The sequence below is a fragment of the Anguilla anguilla genome, chromosome 1, assembly GCF_013347855.1.
Source record: "Anguilla anguilla isolate fAngAng1 chromosome 1, fAngAng1.pri, whole genome shotgun sequence".
NCBI classification, from domain to species: domain Eukaryota; kingdom Metazoa; phylum Chordata; class Actinopteri; order Anguilliformes; family Anguillidae; genus Anguilla; species Anguilla anguilla.
Genome location: NC_049201.1, coordinates 36,607,507 through 36,614,557, shown reverse-complemented (window position 1 = coordinate 36,614,557; position 7,051 = coordinate 36,607,507). Strand labels below are relative to the sequence as shown.

General features: G+C 39.1%; 1 long non-coding RNA gene across 1 annotated transcript; it reads right to left on the bottom strand.

Moving 5' to 3' along the window:
* Positions 1-1,194: 1,194 nt before the first annotated feature.
* Positions 1,195-2,342, bottom strand: LOC118223895. The gene is made up of 3 exons (XR_004764518.1): positions 2,253-2,342; positions 1,898-1,973; positions 1,195-1,326 (listed from the first exon to the last, which is right to left on the bottom strand). It is a non-coding gene; the product is annotated as an uncharacterized LOC118223895 (long non-coding RNA).
* Between the last annotated feature and the right edge of the window lie 4,709 nt (positions 2,343-7,051).

Here is a 7,051-nt window from a genome sequence, read left to right as displayed (position 1 = left end):
ACATATATAACTGAATTTGATTTATGTTCTCACCGTTTATATCCACCACTCCCACACAGGCCCACAACACACACATCTTTGTATACTGTAACCTGTACATATACCTTGATAATAACAATTTAACAGAGAATATTGAAATAGAAGCAACAAGTAAATGCATTAGATCCTTTTTATTGATTTGTTAATGTCCATGATTTTTTCAGAGACATACTGGCCAATTTTACGGCTGCGAGCAGCCACCTCTGGTTCCAGCACACCTTTTTCAAGCAGCCATCTCTTGAAAGAGTCTGTCATTGGACATACAGAACATAGAGAAACAATCTCGCATAAGACAGTTGAAAATAGTAGCATTGGACTCAATATGTATAAATCAAACTGGTAAATACAGTTGTATGCAAAAGTTTGGGCGCCCTGAGCAAAACACATATTTTATTAATTTTTTATGTCAAGACAAGTAAATTCAACCACTGTAGCAACAAGACATTTAAAAATGAGTCTTTGTTCATATGTTTGTGTACTGTTACCTTTTATTTCATGAAATTAAATTAAACAGTAAATATGGTAAGTGCAAAGGTTTTGGCACTCTTCCACTGCATTAAACTCAATAGAAAAATCTATGGGTAGGTCTTAAACATGTGATGTACATGCAAGACTGCCTAAAATATCTTAGAACTTGAAGTGATCTGCTGAAATATCTGGCAAAGGACGGAGTGTAGCACAGTGGGTAAGGAACTGGGCTTGTAACCGAAAGGTCGCAGGTTCGATTCCCGGGTAGGACACTGCTGTTGTACTCTTGAGCAAGGTACTTAACCGAAATTGCTTCAGTATATATCCAGCTGTATAAATGGATACAATGTAAAAGTTGTTAAATGCCTGTAATGTAATGTAATGTAAAGGTATGTTGCTTAGTTTTGACTTAGTAGGGTGCACAAACTTTTGCACATACCACAATTTTTTAAAAATCTACTTTTAAGTTCATGAAATGAAAAAGTAACACTGCATTAACATTTTGAAGAAACAATTACATTTTACTGCAGGGGTTATATTGACTTCTTTTCACTTCAAATATCAACAACATATGTATGTATGTAACTTCCCTAACTCTTGCATACAACCTTGCAAACACCTTTCACTGAAATAAAATACCAACCTTTAACTGCTTGGTATTTTTCAGGAGTGAGGGGAGGTTTGGCAACAGCTCCTTGGCCTTTGAGTCTGGACCCAGATGGCTACGGCAAGGTTCTTGCAGAACCGGGAGTCATTTTTGGCTCCTCTAATCCAGCTCCAGGTCCCTGCAGAAATGTAGGCTCCACCCCCAATATGGATCTAAGAGAACAGTAAAGAAAGATTGCTAGGAAAATTAAGCAATAGTACAAGAGAGGCAATGGTATATGGAAAATATACAACTGATACAGGAGTTGTTGGCACGACTCAAAGCAGAGTGCCCTTAATAATTGTTTATGTAATAGTTGTTTATTTTCCATATATCATTTGCCTCGAGTGTAGCCTACTATTGGTTTTATAACACAGTTGCCAGCGATTTACCTGCGATTTTGACCAAAACGGTAAAACTTTATTTTCCATTCATGTCTATGGTTGCTAAGGAGGTTGCTCGTTTGTTAGTCGCTAGTTCCATTTCAAACCAAGCCACTCCGTCATTTGTTCCATTGACATTTTGCTAGTTGGTTATTAGGTCTAGAACTCTGCGAATTCTATGCCAAACAACATGAGTGACATCACTCCCATCACTACAGGTGACATAAGGCACACAAGAACACCAGCGTCACCGCATTTATCCCATTTGCAATATAACTTGGTACAATCGTCACAATTATTTTGAAATAAATAATGACACTGAGGAACAAAGCTGATTACTACAGAATAAAAAAAAATGTACCTTTCCATCTGGCCATGGAAGGGTTGTCTCTTCACTGGTCTGTGAGGTGCTGGTTGCACAGGTGTACTGCAGGATACTGAAAAAAAAGAAACCTTTCAATTTTACTGTGTTGTAATTAGCTATTGTCAAATTGTCAGAAGTTTCTTTTGTGGTAGCAGGCAGCAGGTAGAAAATTTACCATCGGTAGCCAATAGAAATATTTCACATTTACCCAAGTGTATTACATTGGTATGCATGTTGTGTGGTTAAATGTGTACTATGTTTAGTTTCAAAAAACAATAAGATGGTAGTAAGAATAAAAATAATATGGTAGTTTCATATCAGTTATAATTACTTCATTTAAATGTTTACTCACCCTCTAACACCTCTCCTTGGAGCAGTGTTTTGATGTTGCCCTGGAAGGACCGTAGGTAGCTTTTGTACCGGGCACACTCGTTTTGTATGTCTTTTTTGACTTCCAATTCTGCATATCTAGGGTTGCATGAAAATGGAAAAAGACAAAAGAATTTGTAACTTTCTCATATAATGGTAAAGAAGACTACTACCATAACTACACATCCAGAATCCCAGAGATGAGGAAAATACAATATTTTGTACAATTATCACTGGAAATGACAATGAAAATTTCCCAGTATAGACTCTGTTTATGTCCCAAGTACTTACTTCTGTTGAAGATCACTGAGCTCCACTGACAGTCGCTGTTTTTTCTTCTTTAATTGATGGTACCCTTGCAGCAATTCATCATAAATTTTCTGAGGGACCACTCCACCTTCGTCTGTGCAATCAGAATCCTAATTGCTTCAATGCATCTCTGGAGATATATGGCTTAGGCTACTTATGTCAACCTTGTCTGTGCCAATAAGTACGAGAGATAAGCAACAATTTGCTGTGACACCTACAAGTCATGTAAAAAAATCATACATAACAAAACTCCAGCTAAGTGTACACTTCTGTTATTGGGCATCTTCTTGGAAGTCCTACCTCATCATCTGAAGACAGCACTCTTCTTTTTTTCTTCTTTTGTACCTTCTCCGAGGTGTCCTATAGACAGGTAGATCAATCGGTAAACAGATCTGGGTAACTATGAAAACTAATTCACGTTACTGGACAACACATCGCCAACAGCTGACTGGCTACTGGCGCGAGATACTACATATCAAACCATCTCGTGCTACAACGAGCTAAACTAACTGATATATCTTACTGATGAATAAATTGTTTTATGCAGATTCCGGTGGTCTTCGACATATTTGTATCTAACTTACTTAGATTTTAAGTGTTCATAGATTTGGTAAATAAACGGTGTTTGCAGTTACATAGAGTAGCATAGTTGATTAACGTTAGTTCACTGCTTAATTTATTCTACATAATCAAACGCTTAAGATGAGTATACGTTACAACTCTCTAGGACACATGACATAGGCTATCGCTAGATAAATGTCACGTGTCATTTTCTGTAAACTGTCTTTCAAGTGTTCAATGTAGTTAGCTAACGTTAAATATTACTTACCAGAAAGGAGCAAAACTTGGCCTTGGTAATAGGCTCCGTCATCCTCCCAGAACACCCAGTAAAAAGGCGTAACTTTGGGTTGAACATTGGGGGGTTGAGGTCTCCACCCATGTACGGGGGTCTGGGGGCATGCCCCCCCAGGAGATTTTTTTTGCAAAAAGGTTGTTAAATGGCTGTTTCGCATGAATGTTAAGGGGAAGAGACATACCAAAACAACATGATCTGCATATCCCTACTAGTGCAGTGGAATAGCATAAAATCATTCACTTTGTGATAAAAGCACCAAATTTGTAACGCATCAATTTGTTGTTCCAGTATTAGTAAAAATGGATATTTATCACTTCCTGAACAAAGATGTTCTGAACAAAATTCTGTGGTAATTTTCTGTCCCTGGTGTACAGATTTTGCAATATAACCTGTTTTCCTGTGAATGCCATGTAAATCATAAGTATGCATAAATGTACGCAATCTGGAAGCATAGCATTAAGGGTAATTCCTAAATTATTATTTGTTAACAATAAATAATCACTTGATATACCTTAGAAATAATCACTAGTCATACCTCATACAAGCAAGATAATCGCAACCAGGGTGTAAAATTAACACCCGCCAAATGCGGGTGATTTTCCAGAGTGGCTGGTAAATTTGTGAGGCTCACACGCTTCCTGTTTGTGGTTGAAAGAGCGAGGAGTTCGAAAATCTTTGTTACAGGCTAATATCGTGCTTTCAAGTGTGTATCGAGTACTATCTTGGGCTTTTGTGTTTAAACAAAACCTAAGTAAGCATCATATACTACTTTCTCAGGATTACTCGCCAGAGTAAATTGTAAATCGAACGAAGCGAACAACTAAAGAAAATACGGTAAGAGCGCATCATGGCTTCCATTCCCTGCACAGTTTGTTGCATGTTTAGTCTTAGCTCTGCTGCCAATTTTACGAGTAATGGTACTTGTACTAAGTGTCAGCTTAATTTAGAATTGGCACAGAAAATAGCTGGACTTTATATCAGATTCAGGAGAGTGAGACTTTCTTAGACTCCCTTTTACCCAAGCCGGATGCTAGTTTAGATGCGAGTGTTTCTCCGCCGCCAGTGTCCTCGCTGCAGGACCAAAGGTACCAAAGAAACATAGTTGTTGGCCCAGGGCCGCCGAGCACCACCCAACTCGCGTTTCCAACTGATATTCCCCACTCAGTAACACACCTACTGAGAAAGCCCTGATCATAGGGGATAGTATTTTGAGAAACGTGAGATTAGAGACACCAGGGACCATAGTACAGTGTATCCCTGGTGCCAGAGCCACGGACATTGAGGCAAATTTAAAAGTGCTGGCTAAAAGTAAACTTAAATACTTTAGGATTGTTATCCACGTCGGCACAAAAGACATCCGATTGAGGCAATCGGAGGTCACCAAAAATAATATTATATCGGTGTGTGCAGTGGCTAAAAAGATGTGTCGGGAAGTAATTTGCTCTAGCCCGCTTCCAGCTCGTAGGAGCGATGAGGTCTACAGTAGGCTATCTTCGCTAAATCTCTGGCTGTCGGAGTGGTGCTCATCTAGTGACATAGGCTTTATTAATAATTGGCCTGATTTGTGGGGAAGGCCTGGCCTACTGAAGAGAGACGGACTCCACCCGAGCTGGAGAGGTTTTCGTGTCCTATCGAACAACATAGCTGCTAGTCTTAGTAAGGCCAGATCCTGACACTCCATCAGGGCGCCGGCCAGGCTGCAGGCTTCTAACCCTATGTGTTTGCCTGCTCGTTTCTTTATACCTGTGTCCCAGACATATGGCCATACGCCTCTGTCTGCAAGGTGCGTTTCAGAGCTAGCCAACAGAAATAGTATTTCAAAAGCCCCTTTAACTAATACTTTAAAACTAGAATCTAATATCTGTTATATTGAGACTGTGTCTGTTCCACACATCTATGCCAAACGTAAAGCTAACCGTGGTATTGATGTGGATAACATAATCGTCATAAAAACACGGCACGTTGCTACTAATAATAGTGAACCATCCTTAAAAATTGGACTATTAAATGTTAGATCACTCGCTCCAAAAGCAGATCTTGTCAACAAATTGATAATAGACCATAATCTCAATGTATTATGTCTGACTGAAACTTGGCTAAGACCTGATGAATATATTGCGATTAATGAAGCGTCTCCTGTGGGTTTCATAGGTACTCAGGTGTCACGTCCATCAGGCAGAGGGGGAGGCGTTGCAGCTATTTATCAGTCCTTATTGAGTCTAACGCCTAAGCATGGATATATGTTCTCCTCTTTTGAAGTTCTTATTACTAACTGTGTACAGCCCGATCTAGCTAATAAAAGTGCTAGCGGGCAGTCCTTTTTTCTTGTGTCTGTTTATGGGCCACCTGGGCCTTATTCTGATTTCTTAAGGGAATTTGCTGAGTTTTTATCACACCTTGCAATTTCAGCAGATAAGGTCATAATTGTTGGTGATTTCAACATACATGTGGATAAAAACGGTGACCCCCTAGGAACAGCTTTTGCCTCTATCATTGATTCCATTGGTTTTGTACAGAATGTTTGTGAGCCTACTCACTACCGTGGCCATACTTTAGACTTAGTTCTGTCCCATGATATTAGTGTGGTAAATCTTACCATCGCACCTCATAACCCTATACTATCAGATCATTTCCTCATTACGTTTAATATTAACCCTCTGGGGTCGAGAGCTCCGCCGGCGGAGCTCGACAAGATGAAATTAACTTTAGTTTCTATTTGGATGATTAACTTCACGTGCTGTTATCATACAGACGCAACAAAAACATTGACAGAAACCTTAGAATCGCGACTTTCCAATGCGTCCATTGGCAAATAATATGAATTGTTTTAAATGTGCTAAATTTCATTTATTAGATCATGTATGCTTCGTTAAACTTTACTCATTACTATGTGAATTTCGCTCAGCAGGAAGTCCGCCCAAATCGTATTCACATGTTAACAACATTATAATTAACCTCCATAGAAGGAGACTAAAGGAGGGGCGATGCGAGATCCATGTCAGAAATGCCAAGTCTGCGAAAGCGGGATAGAATGTCAAAGTGTCGCCTAATTCACTTCTTTTGAGGTGAACATTTCGTTTAATTTTGAAAAATGGTCCGTCCGGAAGCCGACACTGATGTCATTTCGAACAGCGAACTGATCCAGCTGAGGATCAACTTCATGCGTAAGTATATTTCTTATGATCATATTGGTAAATATGTGTACTGTATTGCAACGTATCTGTGTGTTTGTAGGAATATCCAGCAATATGCGCGTTTGTAAATTCCCACACTACGAACGATTCGAACTATTGCATCTCAAAATTATAGGCTAGGCTCTCTGCGTCTGGTTGTGTTAGAAGTATCAGGTAGACTGTATGTTTTTCGATCATATTGGTAATAAATAGCCCGTGGCGTGGCTAAGATTCTAAAACTGATGTCCTCGCACAATCGATATTAGCATACTGTAAGTAAATTCGGGAAATAGCAATATAATAACCACTTAGCTAAACAGACCTAGCCTACTTCAGATTGAGGCATTGTTATTGATGAGTTGCATGTAGTTGAGCTGGAATAGCAATGTTTATTTAGTTTAGCTAATGTTGTTTCGTTGATAGCTTGCATTATTTGTAAATGTG